At 45.5% G+C, this 10,497-nt stretch overlaps 1 long non-coding RNA gene across 1 annotated transcript; it reads left to right on the top strand.

Annotated features, from left to right (window-relative positions):
- Window position 1: 1 nt before the first annotated feature.
- Window positions 2-7,133, top strand: LOC146889410 (uncharacterized). The gene is made up of 2 exons (XR_015000077.2): window positions 2-496; window positions 6,946-7,133. It is a non-coding gene; the product is annotated as an uncharacterized LOC146889410 (long non-coding RNA).
- The last annotated feature ends 3,364 nt before the right edge of the window (window positions 7,134-10,497 follow it).

The raw sequence follows: 10,497 nt of genomic DNA, 5'->3' as shown, positions 1-10,497 counted from the left end.
GGGGACGCGGCACCGGCTCCGGGTGGCCGTCGCTGCGGGGTTAGGACTCTCCGTTCCGCTTTGCAGTTCTACGCCGCCCTGATGATGGATGCTTGGATCAGGGTCGTTTTTCAATCTCTCTCTCTCTCTCTCTCTCTCTCTCTCTCTCTCTCTCTCTTTCTCTCTCTCTCTCTCTCTCTCTCTCTCTCTCTCTCTTTCTCTCTCTCTCTCTCTCTGTCCGGCCTCTCCGCTCCGGGTGGGGATGGAAGGGGGAAGACGCCCCTCGACGGGCGCGAGATGGACCAGTCCGCCCCGGTCTGGAGCTGGGCTTCCTTGCTCTGCTGTGCAGACGGCTGAGGGCGAGGCTGACTCCATGCCCGCCCGCCACCCCGCCCCTGACCGCGGCGGACTGGAGACTTGTTAAAGCTGATGGCGAGGTCCCCGCCCGTGGGCTTTGTCACTGGTTCTGGGGCAGGACCCCAGGATGTGTCTGCATCCCAGAGTCTCCGAGATGCAGGTATTGCACTGTGAGGACCCTCGGGAGGTGTGTTCTCGCGGACGTCAGACCCTGAAATCAGAATTTATCCTTAAAAATCACCTTCCCCGTCCCAACTTCTCTTTCTTACCAGACATATCGATAAAAATCTGCGTGTATTTATTATTCGCCTTCCTACTGCTCGGACCACGGCCTTCGCCTATCAACTTGAATGGAAATTTTCTTCTTAGAGTCGTTTCCTGAAGTTATAGAAAAATCCAGTCATTCATAGTCTCTTAATATTTAGCGTGTTCCAGGACTCCTTAGAACCTTGCTCTGGGTATGCGGGTTACTCAATAGTCTGCATTTCTGTCAACCACGATTCCTGTCTCACACCTTCAGTCTTTCTTACTCACACATACAAGGCGCCTACGTTCTTGGGGGACTTAACATTTACCGCATTTGAAGAAGTTTCCGATTCACCTCTAAGCCATTGAGCTGCTCTTTGTTGGATCTAGGCGCTATTTCTCTCTAAACTGTAGGAACAGAGGTGGGAAGATAACCTAGCAGGAAGAGCCTAACTTCTTGGAGGTACTGCTGCAGGGGGCCAGTGGAACTGAACTTTGTTGGAACCTGAGAAAGCTGTGGAGCATAGGCAGAAGGTGGGGGTCAGGGCTCTAAGTCTCTGCACCCTTATCCTCTAACCCCGTTTATCCCTCTAACCCCTGGCATTACAAATGGAAGTATCATTTTGTATTTTGTGTCATTAACTATCACTTCCCCATACTATTTTTGTTTCAGATTTGTTAAGGTTACAATATTTCACTAATTAAAACGCTGTGTGTGTAGTCTACATGTCTGGGTATCTGACATGAAAAACCTGTGTTTGTGTAGTGTGTTTCGTGTCTGGGTATCAGACACGAAACCTGTGTGCGTGTAATGTGTACGTGTCTGTGTACTAGACATGAAAAAGCTGTGTTTGTGTGGTGTGTACGTGTCTGGGTATCATTAGACATTCTCCTAAGTGCCGTTGCACTGAGCCCCTGATACTGCCCCGTGACCTTGACACAATGGTTCGTCTTACCTTGTTGGGAAAAGAAGGCACAAAGGTTGGTTAACTTGCCCGGGGTCATATAGAGCTGTTAGTGGAAGAGCTAGCTCTCAGCCGGAACCCGGCAGTCTGGCTTCACCAGTGTAGTGAACTGCCCGGTCACACTAGAGCTAGAGACAGAGATGACAAATTAGGCAGGCCCAGATCCTCATAAAGCCTCCGTCTGCATTTGCCATATTCCCGATTCTCTGTCTTCCCCAGTAGCCTCGTGATCACATCCTGTCTTTGTGTTTTTAAGACAGGGCCTTACTATGTGGCCAAGACTGGCCTTGAGCTGGTAATTCTCCTTCATCAGCTTTTCCGGGTGCTAGGATTATAGGCACCAGTCACCAAGCCTGGTTGATTCATGTTTCTGTCCCCACTAACTAATTGTGGGTTCCTTACATTCCTGGGTGAACTTCCTAAATGTAGCCCGCATTCTTTCTCATCAGTGTCCAAATTTCTGCATGAAAGACCATTTTCCACCCTTACTTCCTGTACCACTGATGTCCAGTAAGCAGTCATTACCACCATCCCGGGCAGGGAACAATCTGATGAAGACTCGTACGAGAGTTAAAAAGTTACGTTCGTTAAAAATTAAAACGTGGCTTGGGAGATGTAAAGTAGGGCACGAAGTATGAGGACTCAAATCCAAACTCTCAGAACCTACTACATAGAAGTCGGTGTCTGTAACAGTCCACCTATAACCCCAGGACAGGGAATTGGAGGAAGGAAATACTTAGAGTATGGTGGCCAGCTAGACAAGCCGTGCATTCAAGCTCCATGTTCAATTAAGAGACCCTACTTTGCCAAGCGTGGCAAAAGTACACACCTTTATCCCAGCACTCAGGTTGTAATCTTGAGGTCCAGGGCATCCTGGTCTACATAGTGTGTTTCAAGTCAGCCAGAGTTTCACAATGAAATCCTGTCTCCTATCAGGAGAAAGAGATTGAGATCCTATATCAGAAAATAGGGTGGAAAACCAGGAAAATGCAACCATCCACACCCATGTATATACATACACCCAGGAGCATATAATCATACATGTACATATACAAAACACTGGAACACACCCAAGTGTTTCCTATTATAAAATATCATATTCTGATGCATCTCCTAGGCTGGGAGGGGATTAGGTTTATTGGGATATTGCAGGCAGCCTGTCTGAATGGCTTCAGCTGTATCTATGGAGTAGGCATCTAGTTAGGCTAGTGTGGGGAATATTATTTGTAAACAATATTCTGGTAGAAAACCTTCCCAAACAGCTCCACTCCATGCCTGTCAGCCAGGACAAACTGTGTCTTCCCCTCCTCTTGACAGATCTTTCCTCGGATTCTGTCAAAGTCCTACTTACTATGTCCAGCTACCTCGGCGACTTCTTTTCCTCTGCCCTTCCTCGACGGCTGCATCTAATCTGAATGTGTTCCTTTTTCAAACTTTTGAAAGTTGCACTTGCTTTTTGCTCTTTCAGCTATGTGTGTAACGGGCCTTTTGCTTAAACGGACAGTCTTGATGGTCATGACCGAGTCTTACTCGTTAACAGCAGTGCACAGCAGTGCACAGCAGGCAACACCTGGAGACAGTGACTCTAGAAAGACAGTGCCATTATTCCAACCACAGGCTTTATCCAAGGTGACAAGGATGTTTAAGGGGAGAGATAATTTTCTCATAGGAGAGCTTAAAATTAAACATTTAAAGAAAGATCTTGAGCTGGCGAGATGGCTCATCTGGTATGCCACTAAGGCTGACTGAATTCCACCCCAAGATCACACATGCTGGAAGGGGCACCAGAAGTCATTTTCTGGCCTCCACATGCACACTGTGACCAGTGTACGTCCACATACACCATGCCCAAAATTACAAAAGCAGCAAGGCGTACACGAAGATCTGTAACATTTAACCTCGTCTACTCCATCGTGAAAATAATGCAGTTTCTGATAAACAACGTTAGCCACCTTCGTGACTGAATCTTACAGTGTTACTGAAAATTTTAGAGAGTCCCACTTTGGGCACCATCTGTTACCAGGAACACTGGGGTTCCCTCTTTGGGTTCTTAGTCTCCATAATAAAAGAACTGATAAACGAACTCAGCAGGAAGCTTGGGGACGGTTTTATTAGAGACTGCAATAATCAGCTGCAGGCAGGAGAAAGATAAAGAAGAGAGAAAACCATGTCTTTTGGTTAGGCAAACATGTTCAGCAATGGAGACACGCCAGCAGCTGGCTGCACGGTGAGGGGATAGCTTCAGAGAAGTCATGAGAAAACTCTAAATGCCAGAGAAAGCCTGCTTAGGCTCTGGAGAGAGAGAGAGAGAGAGAGAGAGGGGGAGGGAGGGAGGGAGGAAAGGAAGGAGGGAGGAGGAGAGAGAGAAAGGAGAGAGAGAGAGAAAGAGAGAGAGAGAGGGAGGGAGGAAGGGAGGGAGAAAAGGAAGGAGGGAGGAGGAGGAGGAGAGAGAGAGAGAGAGAGAGAGAGAGAGAGAGAGAGAGAGAGAGAGAAAGAGAGAGACAGAGAAACGTTTTCCTGAAACTGGTCTTGGAGAAGCCGGCTAGCTTAGAGCTACACAGGAATGGCTCTGGAAGTGGGGTTCCTGCGAAGGAAAAGACACTATCTCATTATGATGTCAACTGTTTCTCCAATCTCCTTAGTATGGCTGCCTTCCTGAGGGATAGCCCAGGTGATCGACAGGCCCAGAAGAATTAACTCTTTGTTTGGTTGCTTATTTGTCTACGGAGACAGGGTCTCTTTACGTAACCCTGGCTGTCCTGGAACAGATTTGCCTGCCTCTGCCTCCCAAGTGCTGGAATTAAAGGCATGGGCCACCACACTCAGCTCTGGAGTAACTCTTAAGGCGAATAATGGTTTGTTTCAGCCATACTAAGGGCCAGAAGTAGGTTATAGTCCTTTGATTGGAGGAAAGCTTTCTCTTTAGAATATGGGCTAAAATTAGGGACCAGATATAGCCTATTTTCTTTTTCCTTTATTCTTCTCTTTTCCTCCTACTCTTTTGTGCTAGGGTCTCACTACATGTAGCCCTAGCTGACCTGGAATTCACCATTGAGTTGTGACTGGGCTGCTTTCAAACTCACAGAAACTCACCTACCTTACCTCCCCAAGTACTGGGATTAAAGACAAATGCTATCACATCAGCATTTTTGTTTTGCTATGATTTCTTTTCACCATGGGAGGGTGTAACAGTTAAAACATGATTGACAGAATACAGACAATCAATTCTCCTGCACCAGGGGGGAGGGGGGCAAACAAAACAAAATAAAACAAGGCATCTAGAGAGCCAATTCTAAAACTGTTTACCAGAAGGGAGACCTGTCTGGACCGCAGATTGGGTCATACCCTCAAATTTGGCCTCAACTGTGGTTCCTTTAGATGGAGATAAGAAGCCAAGGCTTCTTTCTATGTTTTTGGCCAAGGATAAGAAGGGAGTTGCTTAGTGTCAGGGTCCCTTCCTGTGACCTGCCCAGCCACCTGCTATCCCCCCGCCCCCACCCGCATCCCCCCCATCCCTCCATCCCCCCCACCCCCGTCCTTAGCGGCAATGTGGGTGTGCTTGAACTCTTCTTCAATTCAAGAAACTCAGATCGCCTACCCTGCTTAAAATACGGTTTTAATGAATGGAAATCCTAGTCTTAAAATATTGGCACAGTCTTTATAAAAATTTTAAGAATTAAAATACTGCCGGGTGGTGGTGGTGCACGCCTTTAATCTCAGCACTTGGGAGGCAGAGGCAAGCAGTTCTCTGTGAGTTCGAGGCCAGCCTGGTCTACAAGAGCTAGTTCTAGGGTAGGATCCAAAAGCTACAGAGAAACCCTGTCTCGAAAAACCAAAAACACAAGACAAAACAAGACAAGAGAATTAAAACACCGATTACATTTATTGACTTTGTGTCTGCGTCTGTGCGGATTGTGTGAGGAAGTGCATAGCACAGTGTATGTGGAGTCCGATAGCAACCTTCACGAACTGGTCCTCTCCTTACACCACGTGAGTTCTGGAGATGGAGTTCAGATTCTTAGGCTCGGCAGCAAACATCTTTATCTACTGGGCAATCCTACCCTCCGCTTCGCAGCATGTTTGTACAAGACTGATGTTACGGCTTTTTGAAACATAAATGAGAATTTACCAGTGAGTCAACCTGCCTGGGTGTGGCCTTTCCTTTGTGAGTGGATCTTAATTACCAATTCCGTTCTTTTACTTGCTCTTGGTCTTTTTGGGTTTTTCTACTTCTTCCTGAGTCAGTTTTGATAATTTACAACTTTTCAGGATTTTTTTTTAATTCCATCTAAGTTGTTTAGCTATTTAGTTCTGGTTTTGATAATTTGTGTGGTTTTTTTTTTCTTTCTTCCTTTATTTTAGTAAATTTACTTTTAGTTTTGTGAGACAGGCTCTGATGTATTCCAGGCTAGCCCCGACCTTGCCTTGACCTTGAACTTTTGATCCTCTTGCCTCAGCTTCCCAAGTACTGGTTGGAGGCGTGTACCCCCATACACAACTTTGTTTTGTTTGTTTTTTTTTAAAGCTTGTGGCATGGGGGGGCATCCTTAGAGGCCAGAGAAGGTGTCAGAGCCCTAGGGGCTGGAGTTACAGATGGTTGTAGCTGCCTGACATAGAGGCTGGGAATCGAGCTCTGTTCTTCTGGGAAAGCTGTGTGCCCTCTTCACTACCATGCTCCCTCTCCAGCCACACCAGACCCAGTTTTATGTGATGCTGGGACTTGAACCCGGGGCCTTGAACATGCTAGCCAAGCACTCTACCCACTGAGTTACATCCCAGCTAGGTAAAAGTTTGCCAGTTTTGTTATTGTTTACAAAGAAAAAAAAATTCTGGTTTCATTATTATGTTTTTTTTTTTTTATTTCAACAAAAACCTATAATCTTAGTTGGGCAATGGTGACTCACATCTTTAATCCCAGCACTCAGGAAGCAGAAGCAGGTGGATCTCCGTGAAGTTGAGGCCAGCCTGGTCTGTAAAGTTCCAGGACAGCCAGAGCTGTCTTGTTTTTGTCCCGCCCACCCCACAAAAGGGAAACCTTTATTTCTTTCTGGACAAAAGAGCTACAGATCCGTAGCTCTTTTCTTCTTTTGAGATGGGGTTTCTCTGTTACTTTGGAGCCTGTACTGAAACTAATTTTTTTTTTCAAAGCTGTATTTTTATTTATATGTATGTGTTTCTTTCTTGAGACAGGGTTTCTCTGTGGCTTTGGAGCCTGTCCTGGAAACTAACTCTTGTAGACCAGGCTGGCCTGTAACTCAGAGAGATCCGCATATCTCTGCATTCCGAGTGCTACCGGCTCGGATCCATAGCTCTTCCATTTAGCTTAGTGGCATTTCAAGAATAAACACGCCTCGGTTTGTTGTTTGTCTTTAGCTGATTCATTCCTTTTTCTTTGCAGGATTCTCACTGCTCTACGTTGAGCTAATCCTCGGCCCCTAATGCTGAAGTGGTGGGTTTCGAGGCTTCTGCCCATGCTGCTGGTTTTGGAGAGAGGGTTTGCCAGCCTCCCTCTGCCGTTGTTGCTGTCTCTATGGTACTTTTGGATCAAAAGCTGTGAACTACTTTAATAAAAGGTGCTAAATGCAACATCTGAGCCTAACGGCCCTTCTTCACTGGGGGGCGGGGAGGATGGTGGATGCATAGGTGATTCTTTTTCAAGAGCAAGTAATACTTAGTGTTGATTGCTTCAAGAACTTGTTTGGAAAAACACACTGTTTCTTCCCTGCCATCTGGGAAATGGATAGGACTTACACTTTGGACTTTGAGGAAGACTGTAAAATTCCTTATAGCCCCGGTTTAAAAACTGCATCATTGACTGTCTAACTGGGAACACTTTTACGTGAATTTATGACTAGAAATATATTCAACGGTTCCACCCCATCAAAAAAAAAGTTTTTTTAAGACAAGGTCTCATAAAGACCAGGCTGGTCTTAAACTTGTTAAATAGCCGAGGATGGCTTTGAACTTCTGACCCTCCTGCCTCCGCCTCCCCAGGACTGGGATTACAAACATGCACTACCGTACCTGGTTTTATTCCATGCTTGGGTTTGAACCCAGGACTTAGTGTCCTGAACAAGCGCTCTATCTACTGAGCCACAGTTCAGAATTCCACAAAATGTTTGTAATGACAAATCTTTAAAATACAACAAGCTTTTGAATTTTATGTAAATGAAAAGATGTGTTAAACACTTTTTTCTCTTGCCATGCAGTTATACTATAATTATCAAGGTTTGACATAACAAAAAACAAACATTGCTTAATAACTTGAACAATCTAGTAAAGCTCAATTCCCTTTTTTAAAAAGATTTATCTTTACATGTATGAATGTGTTGACTGACATGTATGTATGTGTACCATGTGCATGCCCGCTTCTTGTAGAGGCCCAGAGAGGGTATCAGATCCCGTGGAACTGGATGGTTAGGAATGTCTCCATGGGTGCTGAGAACTGAGCCAAGGCCCTCTCTAAGAGTAGCAAGACTTAACTTCAGAACCATCCCTTCAACCACAGTTAATACAGTCCTTTAAACAAGTGTACACTTTTATTTAGAATTTAAATAGGCTGAAGTAATTGGAGGGGGGGCTTAGAAATTCAGGAAACCTACCATATATATTCTCTCTGTGTGTGTCTCTGTCTCTGTCTCTGTCTCTCTCTCTCTCTCTCTTATCCTTTCTCTTTCTCCAGTGGCCATGAAATGAACTTCACTATAGCGCCTGCCCTGATCTTTGCCTACTACTGTCTCAATCAACCATTGATTGAAACCTTTACAATTAGCCAGGTGGAGTGAGGGAGAGGTAGGCAGATCTCTGAGTTTGAGGTCTATATAGCGAGTTCCAGGACAGTAAGAGCTATATAGTGAGAACCGGTTTCAAAATAAAACCAAAAAGAAACGTTCACAATCTTGGGACAAAAAAAAAAAAACCAAAAAACTTTTCTTCTCAACTTGCTACTTGTTACAGTGACAGAAAACTAACACACAAAAGTAAAAGTACTGTACTTACAGTGTATATATCACTGCTACCACTTGGCCCTGTAATCAGGGAATCACAATAGGTCTTACATCTGCAGAGGAAAGGATCACTTCTGAATTAGTTTCAATACACTGTATACTTTTTAATGAAACTTTGTGTGTAGAGCTGTTTTTCTCTGAATGAAATAACTGCAGTGTCCTTGATCGATGTCCTGTTCCAAAAGGTGTTTGATTCCCATTAAGTAAATTCAGTGCCAATTTGTCTGATGAGAAAGAACAGAGATATTTGAGGGTCTGTTAGTTTACAGAGTCTCACTATGTAGCCCAGGCAGGCCTCTGACACACAGTGACGCTCTGCTTCAGCCTCCAGAGTGCTGGGATGACAGGCTTGAGTCCCACTCATTTTAAAAATCTTAATACTCAGCACGACTTTAATCCCATCACTCAGGAGGCAGAGACAGGCAGATCTCTGTGAGTTCGAGGCCAGCGTGGTCTACAGAGTGAGTTCCAGGATAGCCAGGCCCACACAGAGAAACCCTGTCTCAAAAAACCAAATAGTAATAGTAATAATAATAATAGTCTACACAGTGAATTCCATGACAGGGCTATACAGAGAAACCCTGTCTCTAACCAAAATAATGATAACAACAATAAAAAATATGTGTAGCTTTCTGGTGGTGGAGACCTCCTTATGAAGACTTGCCTCTGGCAAAGGATCTCCTCATTCCTCTCCAGAGGAAGGAGAGGAAGCATGGGAAGCGCCAGATCAGGGCCCTGCTTCCTGCTTCACGGGTGTGAAATGCCTTATGGCCTAAAACCCCCTGGTCTTGAGGTATACGCAAACAGTAGTCTTGCGTGGGGATTTCTCCAGTGTCTTCTGCCAGCTTCCAGCAGGAAAGGCAAGGCTTAAGACGGAGTAAGAAGACATCCCCATAAACACTTTGGATAAGAGAGTATGTGTGTACACACGCTGCGACACGTTTATGGGGGTCAGAGAACACCTTGGAGGAGCTGCTTCTCTTTTTCCGCCACAGTTACTGGGAGTCATTCAGGTTAGTCAGGTCTAGCAAGGGTTTTTGCTGTCTGAGCCATCGCTCCGGTCCTCGGATGCAGTATTAAAACTGTCTTTAGGAGCTGGGGTTGTAGCTCATTTGGTGGAATGCACACCGTCCTAGGTTTAATGCCCAGTAACACACACACACACACACACACACACACGGAGACGAAGTCCTGTCTGGGAGGGGTTCCCAGATCTTCTGGCACTTATGTGCTTTGAGAGCTTGAGCAGGGCAGAAAACTGTGTATTTGGAGGGCACTGACCAGTAAGTCTCACCCAGAACGACGCCAGGAAACTAATCAGTGCCGAAGTGAAATCCGCCACTGGTTTTCTGTGCCCATTACTCTGACTTCCGGTCACATTCCCTTTGCAGGAGACATCATTGTCATATTTACGGGGTGCGATACAATAGTTCAACATCTACTTTCAACATACTTTTAGGACGAGTTCTGTGAAGAACTTACAGTCCTCGGTTAAATAAAGGACACTGGGGTTTTATGGCTTCAGAGTGTTTGAGAAGCCTAGGAAGAGCGACATTAAGAAAAAAAGGTGAACAGAACAGACGTGAGTGTTGTCGGGAAATGCACTGGAAGAACTCCCTAGCAGGGTCTGTGCCTGGTCTTCTAGGTGAAGAAGAGGTAATAGTGACATGTTCTAGGACCCTCCCTTTCCTTCCTTCTTTTCCTTTTTCTTTGAGAGATAGGGTTTCAAGTAGCCCCGCCTTGCCTCAACCTCACTATGTAGCTAAGGATAGCCTTGAACTCCTTAACTTCCTGCCTCCGTCTCCCAGGTGCTGGGGTAACAGGCTGCGACCCCACATCTTGTTTTACTTCGTGCTGACAAGCACTCTATAGCCAGTCCACACTCCCTGCCCCCGAGCCTGGTTTCTTCCTCTCAGCCATCACTCCCCTTTCATCTTCCTTGG

The sequence above is a fragment of the Myodes glareolus genome, chromosome 27 (assembly GCF_982192425.1).
Source record: "Myodes glareolus chromosome 27, mMyoGla1.1, whole genome shotgun sequence".
NCBI classification, from domain to species: Eukaryota; Metazoa; Chordata; class Mammalia; order Rodentia; family Cricetidae; genus Myodes; species Myodes glareolus.
The sequence above is the reverse complement of the archived record's forward strand: the minus strand, read 5'-3'. Positions and strand labels throughout refer to the sequence as shown.